Source organism: Hylobates moloch, unplaced genomic scaffold (genome assembly GCF_009828535.3).
Source record: "Hylobates moloch isolate HMO894 unplaced genomic scaffold, HMol_V3 SCAFFOLD_9, whole genome shotgun sequence".
NCBI lineage: Eukaryota > Metazoa > Chordata > Mammalia > Primates > Hylobatidae > Hylobates > Hylobates moloch.
Genome location: NW_026652284.1, coordinates 8,497,941 through 8,518,188, shown reverse-complemented (window position 1 = coordinate 8,518,188; position 20,248 = coordinate 8,497,941). Strand labels below are relative to the sequence as shown.

General features: G+C 50.4%; 1 long non-coding RNA gene across 1 annotated transcript; it reads right to left on the bottom strand.

The window, feature by feature from the left end:
- Positions 1 to 2,004: 2,004 nt before the first annotated feature.
- LOC116812881 (uncharacterized) lies at positions 2,005 to 12,912 on the bottom strand. The gene is made up of 3 exons (XR_004370831.2): positions 12,767 to 12,912; positions 11,262 to 11,436; positions 2,005 to 2,725 (listed from the first exon to the last, which is right to left on the bottom strand). It is a non-coding gene; the product is annotated as an uncharacterized LOC116812881 (long non-coding RNA).
- Between the last annotated feature and the right edge of the window lie 7,336 nt (positions 12,913 to 20,248).

The window sequence follows — 20,248 nt, the reverse complement described above, 5'->3', positions numbered from 1 at the left end:
CAGCCTGGGCAACCTGACCCTTCTGAGACAGAACCAGACTCTGTCTCAAAAAAAAAATAATTATCTATCTATCTATCTATCTATCTATCTATCTATCTATCTATCTATCTATCATCTATCTATCTATCTATCTATCTATCTATCTATCTATCTATCTATCATCTATCTATCTATCTATCTATCATCTATCTATCTATCTATTCTATATATCTGTCACTTGTTTTCTTGGGAGTGTGTTGCTTCAGGGTCTGTCTGCTGGAGGTGGGGCATTTAGCTGTGCTTTGTGTTCAAAGGGGCATTCAGATATGTTTATATCATTACTAGTAAATGGCACAATTATATTGTGTTGCAGTGTGTCTGTGTGTGTGTGTGTGTGTGTGTGAAAGCGTTCTATTTTTAAATTTTACATGTTTTAAAGCATGCATTCTTCTAACCTCTTATTTCTTCCCGTTGCAAAATCCCAGGTCCCCTAAAACATGGTGGTGGCCTGTGTGTCTCATGTTCTCTCAAAGACCCTGCCTTGCCCTATGCAAGCCATCACCACTTCGTGGTCTGAAGGTCACCTTGCCTTGTAGCCCAAATGTTGTAAATAGTCTGCTCAAGGTCTGAGAGACATCAGGTATCCTTCTGCGTAATAAATATGCTTATTTCACAATAGGGAATGGATCATGCATAAGTATTTTTTAAAATACAAATTTGGCTTTTCTTCAAAACAAGAGGGCTAAGATAGGGCTGGCTCACGATAAAATTGTGAAATGGGCTGAGTTTGTCTTTGGTGCTCCTCTGCTGTCCTCACTCCACTACCCTCCCAGGATCCCTCATAGGCTCAAAGCGGCCCCAGGTGGCCAAGAAGCCTCTGTATAGCACCTTCACTCAGCCTGGTGGCCTGAGAGCCTTGTTTGTGTTGTATCTGACCCATGTCTGTCTTCTCCCTTAAACATTTGCAAAGCATGTTGGGGATTCGGTGCACATAACATCTCTCTCTGCTAAGGCACAAGGTCTCTCAGGCATTTCCCAGTGTCTGCAACACTTTTAACTCAAAGGAGGGGGTTCCTGCCAGAGAGAGAAGGTTGGTGAGGGGCACTGTGTTTCAGCAGACCTGCCACATGCCCCACAAACTGCCTTGATGTGCACCTGGCCCTAGAATTGGTTTAGTTTTCATACCGCTTTGCCACTTGGCTTCTTTAGGTCCCCAGAGGCCAGAAGTTGCTGCCTTCCCAAGAGGTTCCTTCAAGGCAGTTGGGAAAGACACAGCTCCAGCGAAGTAGCTCTGTGAGTGCCCTTCCCTCTTCCAGCCAGGACTCTGGGTGCTGTCAACATGCAGTTTTCTGAGGGCTGTTCTGAGCTTTCTTCCTATTTATAGAAAGACATGGGTGATGCTGAGTGCACAGCTTACTACAGTGAAAGGAGTGACGGCTGCAAACATGTACAAAAACATGGCTGTGTCCGTCAGAAGGATTGAGGGCTTAGTGCCGGTGTGGCAAGGTAGAGAAGGGGTTCTGCTAAGGACAGTGACCTGCACCTCCCATGGGTGCTACCCTGTGGTCCTCATGTTGGAAGTATTTATATGTCCTAGGATCTGAGTGCCTTTCTTTTTTCTTTTTCCCTTTTTTTTTTTTTTTTGAGACAGAGTCTCACTCTAGTGCCCAGGCTGGAGTGCAGTGGTGCAATCTCTGCTCATTGCAACCTCTGCCTCCCAGTTCAAGCAATTCTCTCACCTCAGCCTCCCTAGTAGCTGGGATTACAGGTGCCTGCCACCACGCCTGGCTAATTTTTGTATTTTTAGTAGAGATGGGGTTTGACCATGTTGGCCAGGCTGCTGTCAAACTCCTGACCTCAAGTGATGCGCCTGCCTCGGCCTTCCTAAGTGCTGGGATTACAGGTGTGAGCCACCACGCATGCCCGGCCATGGGTGCTTTTTCTTTCTCTTTCTCTTGATCTCTGCCATCCTTTAGTGTAGATTGACCTTAGATGGGCAGTCCATTCCACCAATGACTGTGATTCTTTAACAAGAACTCTGTTTATTGAGGGTTCCACTGATCCCAGCATTTCTACACCCTTCTCCATCCCAGGACCTCAAAGCCCAGGCATGGAATTCTATCCAGCCCACCTTTCAGTGGGTGACCCTTTCTCCTATAGACCAATTCCTATACCCTGCTGGTATGGAGTCCTTTTTCTTTGCTTTTTTTTCTTTCTTTCTCTTTCTCTCTCTCTTCTTTCTTTTTTATTAATAGACTAATGTGGTTATCTGCATGAGAAATGAAGTGCTTATATTAACATTTTCTGAATTGGGAGGGGATGGTTACTGTTCCCCTCCAAGGGCCTTTGGCTCTAAGAGATGAGCACTTCCTTAGTACCGCTCCCGCTGACGTTTCCCTGGGGGCCCAGGATGGACACAGCCTTAGGTTCCGTGTCCTGTTGCTGTTACTGATGGCCACAACTAATGACGGTGGATGGCGGCCTCTCTCGCCCTAGTCTGTTTCATTCCTTTGGCTTCAGGGAGGGGAAGAGTTGCCTTCTTGGCAACTCCTTGTACGCAGGAACAAGAAGCCAAGGTAGTGGGCCCAGGAGGGAGGAGAGCCAGGCTTCTGGAGACGGGAACCAGGCCTTCTGAACCCACGGGGGCTCCACAGCCATTGCTTCTGAATGCTCAGGCATCTGACCTGCCGTTGTTATCTGATAGGTTCATTTGCCCGATGTGCCGCAAGCCAGTATACTGAGACATCTGGGACTGCAGCACAGAAAGAGTTTAAATCATAGGGCAGCCACATGAGAAGATGGGGGGAAACCTCAAATCTGCCTCCTGAGGAGTTTGGGTCCAGGGATTTTAAGGTGTTTGGAGTGGGCCAAGGTGTGGGGACCATTGACTGGTCGAAGGGTGCAGGGTGAAGTTAGAGTGGGGAGAACCTTTCAGGTGGAAGGTAAGATGAGCACAGGCAGAGAGGGAGTAGCCAATACTGGTTTGTTGTTCGTAAATGTTTCTGCAGCACTTACCAGGTGGTAGACTATTTTGGATGCCGAGATCCAGCAGTGGACAAAACTAAGCCATGCCCACATGGAGCTTCCATTCTAGTGGTTGCTGGGGGAGACAGACAATAAACGGACAGGCAGAATTCTGTTCTGATGGCAAATATGTGGACAGGCAGGAAAGCAAGTGCAGGTGGGGGTGATCTGAACAGGCCTTGTCAATTGGCAGGTATTTGATTAGGGAACAGGAGGAAAGGGGGAACAAGTCATGTGGGCATCTGGGGAGAAGCAGTCCTGGCCGAGAACGGCAAATGAAAGGGTCCTGACGTAGGTCCATGCCTGGAGCGTTCCGAGATCAGCAAGGAGGCGGGAACAGAGTGAGATGGCTCCTGGATACCATGTGGAAGATGGACTTTGGGAAGCAAGGGCCCTGGGAAACCAGCTAGGAGGCCAGGACAATCATCCAAGCAAAAGAATGATCATGAGCCAGGTGTGATGGCTCACACCTGTAATCCCAGCACTTTGGGAGGCCGAGGTGAGCAGATCACTTAAGTCCAGGAGTTTGAGACCAGCCTGGGAAACATAGCGAAATCCTATCTCTAAAAAAATTATCTGGTCATGGTGACATGCAATTAACTACTCAGGAGGCTGAGATGGGAGGATCACTTAAGCTCTGGAAGCGGAGGTTGCAGAAAGCTTGAGCTCTGGAGGCGGAGCTGAGATTGCACTACTGCACTCCAGCCTGGGCAACAGAGCGAGACCCTGTGTCAAAAAAGAGAACAATAGTAGCTTGGACAAGAGTAGAAGCAATGAATATGATGAGAAGAAAACAGAGAAGTGTTTGGATCCTGAGTGTTATTTTACAGACAGAGGCAGCAGGCTTTGCTGATGGATTGGATGTAGGCTAAGTCAGGAGCCAAGAATGGCCTGCAAGGTTTTTGGCCAGGCACTAGAAGGTTGGTGTTGGTACCTATGGAGATGGGGAAGACTTCAGAGGAGCAGTCTGGGTAGGCAGGATGCAATCAATACTTTTGTTTTGGAAACACAACTATGGAGATTCCTACCACACATCTACAGGACTTGGAATTGGCAGTTGGCTATCAGAGTCTGGAGGTGAGAGAAGCGGTGGCTGCAGATAGTAACTCGGGAGGCATCAGAGTACAAATGTTATTCAAAACTAGGAAGCTGGATGAAATCACCCGGAAAGGGAGTGTAGGTAGAGAGGGGGTCCAAGGACCAGGCCATGGGGTCCTCTAACACAAAGAGGGTCGGGGCTAGAGGAGGAACCAGCAGAGGAGACTGAAAAGGAATGGCCAAGGAAGTAGGTGAGAACCAAGACGGAGTGGCATCTAAAGATCCACAGTAGTAAAAACAGGAGTTCTAAAGATCTGGAGGGCGCCCACTGTGTCAAATTACATTGATGAGCCCAGCAGACAGTTATTGAAACTGACCATTGGATTTAGCAACATGGAGGTCAACTTGCGACCTTGATAAGATACCAGTAGAACAAAAGCAAGCTTTTATGCTGCCTCTCTCGACCCAGTGCCCAGAAAGGGAAGGATCTCTCAGACTGGGGCTCGTGGTAGCAAAACTGGGTGGCACTGGCTGGGCAGCCTTCAGGTTCTGTAGACCTCAGCGGCTCAGCGGAGGCCTGTTCCTTCTACCATAAGTTTCAGCAGCTGCAGGCCTGGGGACCTGTCCTCCGTCTCCAGAGAGATGCCTCCAGGCCCCTGGTCTCGGGGGCCAATGGAATCTAGTTCTAGTCCTTTTTTTTTTTTTTTTTTTTTGAGGCGGAGTCTCACTCTGTCACTCAGGCTGGAGTGCAGTGGTGTGATCTCAGCTCACTGCAACCTCCACCTCCCGAGTTCAAACAATTCTCCTGCCTCAGCCTTCCGATTAGTTGGAATTACAGGCATGTGCCAGCATGCCCTGCTACTTTTTTTGTATTTTTAGTAGAGACAGGGTTTCACCATGTTAGTCAGGCTGGTCTCGAACTCCTGACCTCAAATAATCCGCCCGCCTCAGCCTCCCAAAGTGTCGGGATTACAGGTGTGAGCCGCCGCGCCCAGCCGCTAGTTCTAGTGTTATTGTGAGCTGCCAGGTTTTCAGCGTCAGCTGTCCAGCACAAGTGACCCATCAGACCTTTCAGAAGATTTTGCTAAGACTCAGTCACACTATTGCACTTCAAATGTCTTCCATGTGCTCATATTCAGATTGCTGTATTATAATCAAAGCACGTTGGCCAGCTTTATATTAAAAGACCTTCTTCAGCCTTTAACTAGTTCAAAGGATGATTTGGTGACCAAAGAAGTCTGCATACTGTGTTGCATTTGCTTGGGGATCCCAGAGCACCAATGTGAATTGTCATGGAGACCCCTACCAATACCTACTGTGCTTCATGAATGAACGGCATTCAAGATCCCTAGAGTAAGCACAGCAGGTGGAGAGCGGTGTTATGGGGCTTTCTCTTGAGGCCCCTCCACGTAACCAGTGATAGCGAGCCTATGTGGGGTGCAGCCCAGGCTTGCAGCTTTCTGAGGCGCTGGCTTAACGCAGCAGAGACTTTAGATCTGTTTTGTCCAATACAGTAGCCACTAGCCAGGTGGGCGAATACAATGAGGAAATGAATTTTAAATTTTATTTAATTAATTCAAATAGTCACATGTAGTTAGTGGCTATCCTGTTGGACATTGACTGGCAGCCTTGGGGTAAGCTGGTGCTCCCAGGGTTCTTTAGGTGGGGGGATCCTTGGACAGGGAAAACGCCCTTCCCACAGTCCTTAGGAGTGGAGCTTCAAGTCAGTTTGGTCATTAAAATGAAATTGGGGCTGCACACAGTGGCTGATGCCTGTAATCCCAGCACTTTGAGAGGCCAAGGTGGGTGGATCACCTGAGGTCAGGAGTTCGAGACCAGCCTGGCCAACATGGTGAAACCCCATCTCTACTAAAAATTAAAAAAAAAAAAATGAGCTGGGTGTGGTGGCATGCGCCTGTAATCCCGGCTACTCGGGAGGCTGAGGCAGCAGAATCGCTTGAACCTGGGAGGCGGAGGTTGCAGTGAGCCGAGGTTGCACTACTGCACTCCAGCCCGGGCAACAGTGTGAGACTCTGTCTCAAAAAAACAAAAAAACACAAAAATTAGCTGGGCCTGGTGGTGGGCACCTGTAATCCCAGCTACTCAGGAGGCTGAGGCAGGAGAATCGCTTGAACCCGGGAAGTGGAGGTTGTAGTGTGCAGCTGACCTCCAGCCTGGGTGACAGAGTGACACTCCGTCTCAAAGAAATTTAAAAAATAAAAAATAAAAAAGTAAAAGAGAACTGGGCCTGTTTTGACCTCAAGCTGGAGAAATGGGACATACCTGTTAGATGTATTTATGAAACATGCAGGCAGCAAACAGACCTGGACACATCTCACTTCTCTGGGCTTGAGGTCAGGGGGTTTCCGTGCATTATGATGAAAATGCAGGAGTTTCTCTCTGTGCCTGCTGCGTCTGTGAAATGGTGCCCTGTGTGTTCTGTGGAGGCGCAGAGTGGAGGGGAGTGTTCACTGCCCTGCCTTTGAGGGTCCAAATCTCATGTCTGTTGCTTACACACTGTAGGACCTTAGACAGGGTCGTGAGAATGAAGCTTCACTGAGGCTCAGTTTATCATCTGCTAAATGGGCATAATACTAGGGATTTCACAGAGCTGTGGGGGGGATCAAAAGAGAAAGTCTGTAAAACATGTAACAGTGCATAACATATACAATACAGACTCGATATGACAGCTAAATAATACATCTTTATGTATTAAATATCATTCCATCTACTGAGTGTCGATCTCCTAAGAATAAATTGACCTCTCTCTGTCCTCAATTTAATTGGGAAAAAGGTTGCTTTGATGCATGAGCCAAGGAATGGTTTTAGGAAAATAAACTTCTGGAAAATAAACAGAACCTGAAGGCTACATTTGGTTAAAATGTCCAGTCAGCAAAGCAGTAAGTAAACACCTAAAAGTAATTTCCCCCTTTGTACAGTATTTTGACTTCTTGCATTTATTTGCCATTTTTAATCTGGTGGCAATTTCTTCACGAACCCAACAAATTGGGCTTCCTTATTGAGAGATGGGGACTTGTAAGTACTAGGTGGGTTCTTTGGAGCACCCCCAGCCATGTGGCATCACCCCCTGTCCCGCCACACACACACACACACACACACACACGCATACACGGTGGCCTGTCCATCACCCCACCAAGCAATTCTCTGATCTCACAGTGCAATGAAGAAAGCCCCTTCCTCTGAGACCCCTTCCTTCTGCAGGGTGCAGTCTGGGGCCCTGTGTCCCTGTAGTTCTGTCTGCAGGGGATGTAAGAGACAGGTTGCCCAGGCCTCTTGATGATGTGCCGCTGTGGCCACTACAGCCCCCTGCAGAGACCCGCTGCAGCCCTGGGATGCCTGATCTTGTGTACTCCCTACCGAAATTAGATCATCTAAGTTAGCAGAGTTGGTGTTTATCAAGAGTGCTGAGGCTTTCCGGTAACTAGCTGGGTTTATGCCATATATTTCAGGCAGTAAGGAAGAATGGGAATGGTGGCTTTTTTTTTTCTTTTAACTGAGATAAATCTACATACCATAAGTTTCACCATCTTAAAGTATACAACTCTGTAGGTTTTAGTATATTCACAAAGTTTTACAACCATCACCACTATCTAATTCCAGAACATTTTCATCCTTTTTTTTTTTTTTTTTTTATGAGACAGTTTTGCTCTGTCACCCAAGCTGGAGTGCAGTGGCACGATCTTGGCTCACTGCAACCTCCACCTCCCAGGTGCAAGTGATTCTCCTGCCTCAGCCCCCAAAGTAGCTGGGACTACAGGCATGTGCCGCCACACCAGGCTAATTTTTGTAAATTTAGTAGAGATGGGGTTTCAACATGTTGGCCGGGCTGGTCTCAAACTCCTGACCTCGGGTGATCCATCCACCTCTGCCTCTGGAAGTGCTGGCATTACAGGCATGAGCCATCACACCCAGCCAGGACATTTTCATCCTTTAATTAATTAATTAATTAATTAATTATTTTTTTGAGACAGAGTCTTGCTCTGTTGCCCAGGCTGGAGTGCAGTGGCACAATCTCGGCTCACTGCAAGCTCCGCCTCCCAGGTTCACGCCATTTTCCTGCCTCAGCCTCTCCAAGTAGCTGGGACTACAGGCACCCACCACCACGCCTGGCTAATTTTTTTGTATTTTTAGTAGAGACGGGGTTTCACCGTGGTCTCGATCTCCTGACCTCGTGATCCGCCCGCCTCGGCCTCCCAAAGTGCTGGGATTACAAGCGTGAGCCACCGCGCCTGGCCTAATTAATTTATTTTTAAAAATTTAAATTAATTGGTTAATTTTTAGAGACAGGGTCTCCCTCTGTTGTCCAGGCTGAAGTGCACTGGTGTGATCTTGGCTCATTGCAGCCTCAGACTCTGGCCTCAAGCGATCCTCCTGCCTCAGCCTCCTGAGTAGCTGGGACTACAGGTGTGCACCACCATGTCCGGCTAATTTTAAATTTTTTTGTAGAGATGCGGTCTCACTATGTTGCCCTGGCTGGTCTCAAGCTCATCCTCCTTTTTAAATTCTCACTTTTGAACAAGATGGAGCCATGGGCTCCCTGGAGATCCGCGCTCCTTGGGTTCCTTGCCAGGCTTTCCCATTGGCTTGAATCGAGATGTTTCTTTCCCAAGCACTTTACTGATTTCATTTTTCTCATCCGAGGTGGAAAGGTAATCTCAGAGCGGGAGGCCAGCAAGGCACAGTGGCTCAGGCCTGTAATTCCAGCATTTCGGGAGGCCGAGGCGGGTGGATCACTTGTGATCAGGAGTTCGAGACCAGCCTGACCAACATGGTGAAACCCCATCTCTAGTAGAAATTCAGAAATTAGCTGGGCATGGGGGGCGCCTGTAGTCCCAGCTACTCAGGAGGCTGAGGCAGGAGAATCGCTTGAACACAGGAGGCAGAGGTTGCAGTGAGCTGAGATCATGCCACTGCACTCCAGCCTGGGAGACAGAGACTCTGTCTCGAAAAAAAAAAAAAAAAGGTTGGGGCAGGCCGAGCAGGCAGTCACCACCACGCCTGGGCCTCTGGGCCTCTGTGGTTAAATGTAGGACTCAAGGAAAGGCTTCCTAAGGGACCGTTGTGCACCGTGTCTGGGGTTGTGGGCATCCTGCACCAGGGGTGGATAGTGGAGGCTTGTCCGTGCTACCTCTGTGGTTCCCTTTCTCCAAAGCCCTCTTGACTGTGGCTTGTAAGTTAAAGGTTAGAGATGTGGCTGTCTTGGTGCTGGGTGGATTCTAGAGGAGATATGGGTGGGTTCGGTGTCCTCACACCTGGCAGGGCTGGGGAGAAGTGAGACAGAATTTGGCAGACAGTGAGGCCTTTATAAAACATTCTTTGGCCGGGCCCGGTGGCTCATGCCTATAATCCCAGCACTTTGGGAGGCCAAGGTGGGTGGATCACGAGGTCAGGAGATCAAGACCATCCTGGCTAACATGGTGAAACCCCGTCTCTACTAAAAATACAAAAAAAAAAAAAATTAGCTGGGCGTGGTGGCGGGCGCCTGTAGTCCCAGCTACTTGGGAAGCTGAGGCAGGAGAATGGCGTGAACCCGGGAGGCAGAGCTTGCAGTGAGCTAAGATCGCGCCACTGCAGTCCAGCCTGGGCGACAGAGCAAGACTCCCTCTCAAACAAATAAATAAATAAAAATAAAAATAAAACATTCTTTGTCAACACAAAAATGTTTAAAGAAAAAAAATGCGGCCTAGACTTCGTACGGCCTCTCTGGATGGAAAAGTGGATAAGAATCAGGTTATTTCAATTCTCTAGCTGGCAGTCTGGTGTCTCTAAAGCAGATTCATCCCACTTTTAGCTGCCCAGGTCCAGGCATTTTGGTGGCTCTGAAAGGAAAGCAAGAGAAAAAGAGCCCACAATGGTGGGGACCTCCGAGGAGAATGCTCCCAGGTCTGTCTGCAAAGAACAGAGAACCAATGAGAACCAATGTTCCCTCAATGCCTGGAACAAAACAGGTGCTTCATAGAGATGTTTTAGAAGAGCGACTGCATGCATGAGAGGGCCTACTGTGTGCAGCCACTCTGTCTTGCACAGTCCTTATCATCACCCTGGGGGTAGGGAGGTGTGCATTCATTTCATTCACTCATTCATTCATTCATTCATTCATTCCACAATACTTACTGCATCCAGACTAGGAGCCTGATGCTGTCGGTGTATATGAGGACACACGCTCAGTGTGGGTAAGCAATTTGCGAAGTTGAGGCAGGATGGCAGGTACATGAGGAGTGAGGGCTTGGAGAACCGACGGGCGCCACCTTGGGTCGTGGGTCCACCCTGCTCTCCTCCCTGCGTTGGTTGTGGCCAACCCAGTCTTACCTTTCAGGTCCTAATTTCCTCACCTGTAAATGCAGCAGTCCTAGGACTTATCTCAAAGGTCTTTTTGAAGATTGAATGAGATTACTTGGGGGTGCAGGGAGAGGTTGGGAAGATGCTGGCACATTTCCCAGGCCATGTAGTGAGTCAGGGTTGGAACCCACTTTTGTCTGATCACAAAAGCAGACCTCGGCCAGGTGTGGTGGTTCACACCTGTAATCCCAGCACTTTGGGAGACCAAGGCGGTGGATTACCTGAGGTCAGGAGTTTGACCTCAAGTCAGGAGTTTGACCTGCCTGGCCAACATGGTGAAACCCTGTCTCCACAAAAATTAGCTGGGCATGGTGGTGAGCACCTGTAATCCCAGCTACTCGGGAGGCTGAGGCAGGAGAATCACTTGAACCTGGGAGGTGGAGGTTGCAGTGAGCCAAGGTCAGGCCATTGTACTCCAGCCTGGGCAACAAAAGCGAAACTCCATCTCAAAAAAAAAAAAGAAAAAAGCAGCCCTCTCCCTTGCCATGGGCTGCCTCTAGGACCCATCTGCCTCCTTTTATCCCTCTGAGTCTTTGAGGATCTGAGAAGCCCTTCACCTACCTGCCCCGTGGTGACAGGCACCCTGGACTGAGAGTGGGTGTAGGATTGCCCCCCAGCAACAGGTGTAGGAAAAGTAGGCCTGACCTGCAGCCATCCACCTGCACCTGGGCGTTCTCACCTGCCAGCTGGCTCACTGCTTCTCTAGGACTGTTCTAGAATCCCGGAGGAGTTTCGAAAACATGGGCTCATCACAGACATCTGTTGAGAATAGGCTCACCGCCCCTCCCCTGTGAGAATGGGGGCAGGTCACCCATGGCCTCCTCTCAGGCCCCCGAGGGTGCCCAAATGTGATTACGCACCTGGGTAGCATTCGCTTCCCTTTCCTCCTCCTAAAGAATCGTCTTCTCCCAGTGCAGGAGGAATGAGTCTCCCCTTCTCACCCCGGGGAGCGGTTGCCTCGTGAGTCCAAGGAGAATCCGCCCTTTCGTTTTGCGCAGGTGGAGATCTCGGGGGCCCAGTTCGGAGTCCTGCAAACTGTGAGTGTGCGAGGAGGGCTTGTTTCTGATGAAACCATTTCCGTCCCGTAACAACCCTGAGGGCAGAAACCCTTACAAAAGGAGGCACCGAGAGATTTGCTGTCCGCTTGATACCGGGGCGCGGTGGTCCTGGGGGCAGCTTGTCCTGGGGGCAGTTTGTCCCGGAAGGGCCGCAGGGCGCACTGTCCTGGATCTATAATGGTTGGGGCAGGAGGGTGGGTGGGGAGCCCCTTCTCCATGGCGGCGGGATGTCTTCGGCGCTGCACCTGCCCGTGCCTCCCTGCCCACCCCAAGGGCGCCCGACCGCGCGCGCAGGGCAGCGTGGAAAGGGTGGGAAATGCAGGGAGCGCGCCTCGGGGGCTGCCCCGTGCTCCCCCTTGCAGCTCCGCGCTCAGAACCCGCGTCCGACTTTGCGTCTCCGGGAACCTTTAAGGCCGGTGAGGGGGGTTGAGCCGCGGCCCCTCGGCTGAGCCAAGCCCTGCCCCACGCAAGGTCCCCGGCCTGGCGCACCCGGCTCCCCAGCGCCGCGCGCCGGCCGTGTGCCTTCCCACCCCAGCCCCCCGGGACCCGAGTGCCGTGCAGGGCCGAGCCTCGTGCCCCGAGGCACGCCGAGCCAAGTCACCCCTGCAGCCCGCGGCGCCGGAACCTGGGGGCGCAGTGAGTGGGGGTAGGGCGCCGGGCCGGCGGGCGGTGGCCGTGGCTGGGTGCCGGTTCCTGGCTTTAGAAGTCCTTTCGCATCTTGTTGAATCCGGGGCTGCATTGGCCCTCCCAGCTCTCCGGACTGGCAACGTCGCAGAGACAACAGGTCCAGACCCGGGACATCCCCCACACCCGCGTCCAGGACGTGGGTTTCTTCCCTCTTCCAGGCGAGAGGCCCTCGGACTGGGCGTCGCGGCGAGCCCCCCGTGGTTTCTGTTTGCTTTTATACCGTCCCGCGCCCCCTCACCCCGTCCCGGCCCCACCCGGGCCTTGGTCCCACCGCGAAGGGGCGAGGAGTCCCCGGAAGGGTCGTGATGGCTGGGGAGTCCGGGACCTCGGCTCTGGGTAGGCGCGCCCCGCGACCCAGCGGCGGCGTGGGCGAGGGGCGCTGCGCAAACTACGCGCTCTCGCTGGGGAAACGCCAGCCCAGGCGGGCGGCGGCGGTGAAGGGGATGAGGACCAGGACCCCGTGCCCGGCGGGACTGGCCCCGCACCCCAGGCCGTCCCCCTGCGGTGCGCACCGCATCTGCGCCCTAGGCCGAGGCCAGGCTCGGACCCCTCCCCCGCACCGACGTGATTCGGATCGCGCGGTGCTGGCGCCGCCTTCATGCGCCCCGCCTGGCCCCCACCTGGTCCTCTTTCCTTTTCAGGTGGAGGAGATGCCGCTGTCCCGTCGGTCTGGGGCGAGCCCAGCTCCCCGGATCCCGGGCTGGAGAGACGCGTCGCGGCCCCGGGGCCTGGTGGCACCAGCAGGAAGGAGGACCCGGCGGCGGGCTCTGCCTGGGCTTGCCTGGGCTTGTTCCGAGCCGAGCTGCTTCTCGGTGACCACGCAGATCGGGGGCATTTGGAGATTTTCTGGGAGTCCTGCAGCCCAGCTCCGGGGCAGGAGAGGCCTGGAAGCCCGCACTACCTGCTCGCCCCGGCCCAGCATGCACCCAGGTAAACGCTTGTGTTTCTCAGTCCGTGCGAAAGTTTGCAAAGAAGGAGGCGGCAACTAGACCAACAACTTTAATAATCATAGTCATAATAATGAAAACCCTGTTCAATTGTGTAGCCTCCGTAAGGGGAAGAATTTCCAAGAAGCAACTAAATGTTCTTTGATTTTATAATCTCTGGGGAGAAAGGATTCGTTTTTTGGGGTTTTGCTCGGCTAGTTCTTTCTTCCGTCCTCCATCTCCAGCGTGGGGCGAGGAAGGCTGACTGGCCCATGGGTGGCAGATGGGGACCCCGGCTCTCTTGCGCTGCTGGCCACGGTGATACTGCAGCAAATGCTCAACCTCCCCAGTTCCTCTCCTCACCTTGAAGGTGGAGGCATTGATACTAGCCACCCACGGTTGCAAAAAACTGACATGAAAGGGAAAGTTAAAGTGCTTCGGTCACTAAAGTAGCGTTGTCTAAGAGGTCAAGGCTTTGGAAGACTTCTGCTCTAGAAGAGGGGAACGGGAGAGGGGCTTTCAGCCAACCCGGCCCCGAGGTGAACGCGCGCGCCCCCTGCTGGCTGGAGCCCTGTCCAGCCTGGGAGCCGCCAGTGGGGAAGGAGACTGAGGGGAGGTGGTCCCTGGAGTTCTTTGCTCCTGGTCGGGAGCCCCAGGTGCCGGTGCTCCTGAGGCCCCCTCCCTCACGTTACGTGGATGGGGCCTGTAGCACCGACAGGGCACATGCTTCAGCGTCTCCCTGTTTCTGTGTCAGGTGGGGGACAGGAGCTAGGCTCTGCAGAAGGTTCCAGAGCCTGGGACTTCCTGTTGCATCCACACTAGGCTCCTGGAGCCGAGGGGTGGCTGGGCTCTCTGCATACATGCATGTGAAACTCTAGCAGATACCAAGTCACGTTAAGGGGGCTAAGTGGCCCACTGCAGTTATGTTAGCCAGTTCTGCCTCTGCCCAGTTCTGAGATACCTTTGGGACAAATGGCCACTCCCCTGAGCCCCTGTGTCTTCCTGCATGAGCCACAAATGCTGTGTAGTCATGGCTGAGAAAGAGGGAAGGTGCCTGTGCTTGCAAACATTCCCCTTGAAGGACTATCCAGGAGCAGAGGGAGCAGCTGGAGGCAGCATCCGTTGATACCCTGAGCCCATTGGCACCTACTGCCACATGGGTTAGTGGCCTGTCTCCTGAGCTTCCCCAAGCTGGCCAAAACTGGCCAGGACTGCCCCGCTCTCCCCTCCCAATCCAGCTTTCTCTTGGGCCTCCAGGATCCCTTGGCTAGCTGGCGTGGTGGCCATGAGGACTGCACTTTTACACCCCACCCCTGCCCTTGGCACACATTGCAAATCAATAATGCTAAACCTAGACAGGCCCCCAGGTCTTTCTCATCATAGCATCCATGCAGTGCTTCCCATTGACTGTGTCACCCAATTGCCACCCCAGCCCTACACCTGCCCTTGTAACTGGTCCCTGGGCTGGGGGTGTAGGAGGACTCAAGGATGAACAAGATGCTGCCCTTGGTTATAGGATGCACTACCTCCAGCTAGAAGTTATCGGATCTATGCAGAAGATAATAACTAGGCAGGACTCATTCATTCATGTGACAAATACTTACAGAGTCCTTGCTATACGCAATGAGTCATTGAGGAGAAACCTACAGAAAGATGAGGGGGAAGGCTTTTCAGGCAGAAGGGTTAGTAAGTGCAAAGGCCCTGTGTTTGGTGCATTGGAGAAATTGCAAGAAAGGCGGTGAGACTGAAGATCAACTCATGTGATACTTGGTAATGAATATCACGTGAAAACAAGGAAGTTTTCTTGTCTAGCCCTGAAATTTGCCTTGGTTGGCAGATCCTTCCTTCCCAGAGAGCACACATCAGTCCTGCAGCTACAGCTGTCTGTCTGACATACTTGTAAGAATGAACTGTTTAGTGCAGGCTCTGGGAGGCAGTGCCATGCGGGTCACTGACATACATGGTGCCAATCATTTTTCTCCATTCGTAAGGCACCTCAGGACCCCACTGGGGCCCCAGTATTCCAGTAAGGATATGGGTTTTGAGTTAAGGAGCCGCCTTCTAGCTCCGTCTCTGTCACTAGCTGTGCTAATTTGGAAATAGGACTTCCTTTCCTGGCTTTCGTTCCTCATCTATAAAAATTGCCCTTATGTTAGGACCTACGTGGTAGAGGCATGAGATAAAATAATTCAATAATGTGCATAAACCAGGGAGCAGGGTGCTGTGGCAACTGTTAGGTAGCATCAGTGATAAAGCACTTTGCTTTCATGGGTATTTTATGTGTTCACTAAATCAGAACTTTCCTCTGTGCTGATGTAGTCTAGTGGGGTCTGGGGAGTTTCTTGTTTGATTTTTGCATTGCAAATATTCATCTCTTCCCCTCCCTAAAAAACCACTGCTTTTTTTTTTTTTTTTTTTTTTTCTTTGAGGCAGGATCTCACTCTGTCACCCAGGCTGGAGTGCAGTGGCACAACCGTAGCTCACTGGAACCTGGAACTCCTGAGCTCAAGCGATCCTCCCGCCTCAGCATCCTGAGTAGTTAGCACTACAGGCATGTGTCACCATGCCCAGCTAATTTTTAAATTTTCTGTTGAGATGGGGTCTTGCTGTGTTTCCCAGGTTGGTCTCAACCTCCTGGGCTCGAGTGATCCTCCCGCCCCAGCCTCCCAAAGTGCTGGGATTACAGGTGTGAGCCACCTCGCCCGGCCTACATTTTTTTTTCATTAACTAGTATTGCAAATATTTAAATGGAGTAAAATGCCTTGAGTTGATGCCGAAAGGAAAAATAAGGGTCTATAAGGGGATCTGACTGAGGCATGACACGGTTTGAGTACACCCTGTCCTGTGTCCCTGGCTGTGGGTTACCGCACCTGGGGCAGGCAGTGGCACCTGGGGAAGGCTTGGTAGAAGCTCCTGCCTCTCGCGCTCACAGAGCTTTTGACCCACCAGGCTCACCCAGGGCCCCACTGTGACCTCCATGGCACCAGGTGACTCTTACTCTGCACTGTCATTTGGGGCCCTCAGCCATCCCACCTCACCTCACATGGTCCCAGCAGCTCCTGCCCGATTCCCATGCCTCCTCTGCACAGAGAGCCCACCCTCCTCTTGACAGATCAGTAACTCCTTATGAGGAAGATGGTTTCCATACTCAGTAGATGGGACAGTGGGGGCAGCAAGGGAGGGTCCGCCAGAGGAGACAGAGCTGGCCTGACAGTGGTGGGGGTTGGGGGTGTCTGTTGACTTGTTGAGCCAAATTGATTCCTAATCCTGGCATTAAACATCCTGCGAGGCTGTCACCTCATCTCAAAACAAGATTAGTTAAAATGGACTTGAATTAAAGGCGGATAAGACTACTGTCACTATCACCCCCTGTTACTCTGCAATCCACCACCAGTGAGGGGTGAAGCAAGTTTAAAATCCCAGGCCACGTGGTCGACCACTGATCAGTCATCCATGATCATCACAAGGAGAGTGGCGGTGAACTGGCTTCCCAAACCCCAAAGCAAATAGAAAGCCCTCACCTTCAGGGCTGGGTGCGGTGGCTCACACCTGTAATTCCAGCACTTTGGGGTGCTGAGGCAGGTGGATCACTTGAGGCCAGGAGTTCGAGACCAGCCTGGACAACATGGTGAAACTCTTGTCTCTACTAAAAGTACAAAAATTAGCTTGGCGCCGTGGTGCGTGCCTATAATCCCAGCTACTCGGGAGGCTGAGGCAGAAGAATCGCTTGAACCCGGAAGGCAGAGGTTGCAGTGAGCCATGATCATGCCACTGCTGCATTCCAGCCTGAGTGACAGAGCGAGACTGTGTCTCAGAGAAAAACACAAAAAGAAATACCTCACCTCCAGCCTGAAAGACAGAAATAGTTCTTGATAATTTGCTGAGAAAAAAAACGTTGTTTCCTGACTTTGTAATGATCGCCATTCTAACTGGTGTGAGATGGTATCTCATTGTGGTTTTGATTTGCATTTCTCTGATGGCCAGTGATGATGAGCATTTTTTCATGTGTTTTTTGGCTGCATAAATGTCTTCCTTTGAGAAGTGTTTGTTCATGTCCTTCGCCCACTTTTTGATGGGGTTGTTTGTTTTTTTCTTGTAAATTTGTTTGAGTTCATTGTAGATTCTGGATATTAGCCCTTTGTCAGATGAGTAGGTTGCGAAAATTTTCTCCCATAACAACAGGTGCTGGAGAGGATGTGGAGAAATAGGAACACTTCTACACTGTTGGTGGGACTGTAAACTAGTTCAACCATTGTGGAAGTCAGTGTGGCGATTCCTCAGGGATCTAGAACTAGAAATACCATTTGACCCAGCCATCCCATTACTGGGTATATACCCAAAGGACTATAAATCATGCTGCTATAAAGACACATGCACACGTATGTTTATTGCAGCACTATTCACAATAGCAAAGACTTGGAACCCCAACCCAAATGTCCAACAACGATAGACTGGATTAAGAAAATGTGGCACATACACACCATGGAATACTATGCAGCCATAAAAAATGATGAGTTCATGTCCTTTGTAGGGACATGGATGAAACTGGAAACCATCATTCTCAGTAAACTATCGCAAGGACAAAAAACCAAACACCGCATGTTCTCACTCATAGGTGGGAATTGAACAATGAGAACACATGGACACAGGAAGGGGAACATCACACTCCGGGGACTGTTGTGGGGTGGGGGGAGGGGGGAGGGACAGCATTAGGAGATATACCTAATGCTAAATGACGAGTTAATGGGTGCAGCACACCAACATGGCACATGGATACATATGTAACAAACCTGCACATTGTGCACATGTACCCTAAAACTTAAAGTATAATAATAAAAAAAATTTTTAAAAATGACATCACTTTGTATCCTATAAATATATACAATTTGTCAATATATAATTAAAAAAAAAATTGTTAAATTTATCACAACCTGGCCACCACCCAGCCACCCCCTGTCCTGGACACCCAGCCTCATAGTGCTGGGTGGAGGTAGAGAGACCCTGCTGGCATTGGAGGACAGCTGCGATGGTCTTTTAGGGAGAAGGTGAGACAGGCTCAAAGTAATACAGTCGAGCCTCTTTACCTGGGGGTTCCACATCGGCTGATTCAGCCAGCCTAGGGTCCAAAATGTTCGAAAAAGCAAAAATAAATAATAATAATAATACAACAATAAAAAATAATATAAATGGGCCGGCTGTGGTGGCTCATGCCTGTAATCCCAGCACCTATGGAGGCCAAGACTGGAGGATTGCTTGAGCTCAGGAGTTGGAGTCCAGTCTGGGCAACATAGCAAGACCCCTGTCTAATAAAAAATAATAATAATACAAATTAAAAAACCATGCAGTGTAACAACTATTCACACGGCATTTACGTGGCAGTAGATATTATAATAATCTAGAAATGATTTAAAGTGTGTGGAAAGGCCAGGAGCAGTGGCTCACGCCTGTAATCCCAGAACTTTGAGAGGCCAAGGTGGGTGGATCACCTGAGGTCAGGAGTTCGAGACCAGCCTGGCCAACGTGGTGAAACCCCGTCTCTACTAAAAATGCAAAAATCAGCCAGGTGTGGTGGCAGGTGCCTGTAATCCCAGATAATTGGGAGGCTGAGGTGGTAGAATCGCTTGAACCTGGGAGGTGGAGGTTGCAGTGGCTGAGATCGCGCCATTGCACTCCAGACTGGGCTACAAGAGCAAAACTCCATCTCAAAATAAATAAATACGGTGGCGCGTGCCTGTAATCCCAGCTACTTGGGAAGCTGAGGCAGGAGAATTGCTTGAACCCCGTAGGTAGAGGTTGCAGTGAGCCGAGATTGCACCACTGGAAGTGACAGAGTAAGATGTATGTGAAGGATGTGTGTAGTTATATACAAATACCACACAATTGTATAAAAGGGGCTTGAGCATCCTCAGATTTTGGTATTCACAGGGATCCTGGGACCAATCCCCCTGGGACATTGAGAGACAACTATATTTCAGACCAGATATAATTCTCGTTCGGTCCCTTCCCTTTTGGTCTCAGGCATAATACTTTGCCCGCTGCCCCACAGCTCTGAGCCTACACTGTGGGGCCTGGTAACTCTCCAGAACCCCTCAACTTTGACACCTAACAAGGACTGTCCTATCCCTTCAAATGCTGTTGAACCCTAAAATACTTCAAAACTTCCGTTCCCCTAGAGCCACTTATAAGCCACATCATTCCACACTGAATTTTTTAAAAAACAGCAAACACTTCCCTGCCTCTCATCTGTCCCCTTCACGAAGAATCACACCTTCTCCAAATGCTTCCAGATTCGCACGCTTTGATGGCACACACAGCACTCATTATGTTCATTTAAGTGAATTATTTCCAGTTAAGCCCAATTACCATATGAGAGGCTCACACTTGTGCTTGTCTTTAAATGTGGGTCAAATTAACTTTGTTAGAGGTTGTTTTTAAGGCAGTGGAGAAATATAAAGAACATTGTCTGGAAGTTAGTTGGTCCTTGTTTTTTGTTTTTTTGTTTGTTTGTTTGTTTGAGACAGGGTCTCCCTCTGTTGCCCAGGCTGGAGTGTCGTGGTGAGATCTCGGCTCACTGCAGCCTTGACCTCCCCTGGCTCAAGTGATCCTCCCACCTCAGTCTTCCAAGTAGCTGGGACTTTACATGTGCACCACACCCAACTAATTTTTTAAATTTTTTGTAGGGGTAGTGTCTCATTATGTTGCCCAGGCTGGTCCTCATTTTACCCCTTCATTATCTCAGTGGTGCATGACCAGAATATAACACCTCTCAATTCATTTTCTTTTTTTTAAATAAGAAAAGAATAATAATAATTTTAGGCCGGGCGCTGTGGCTTACATCTGTAATCCCAGAATTTTGGGAGGCCAAGGCCGGTGGATCACTTGAGGTCAGGAGTTTCAGACCAGCCTGGGCAACATGGTGAAACCCTGTCTCTATTAAAAATATAAAAATTAGCCAGGCACGGTGGCATGCATCTGTGATCCCAGCTACTCAGGGGGCTGAGGTAGGAGAATCACTTGAACCCAGGAGGCAGAGGTTGCAGTGAACCGAGACCACACCGCTGCACTCCAGCCTGGGTGACAGAGTGAGACTTCATCTCAAAAAAAAAAAAAAAAAAAAAAAATTTAAAGGTGGTATCTCACTCTGTCACCCAGGCTAGTCTCAAATTCCTGGCCTCA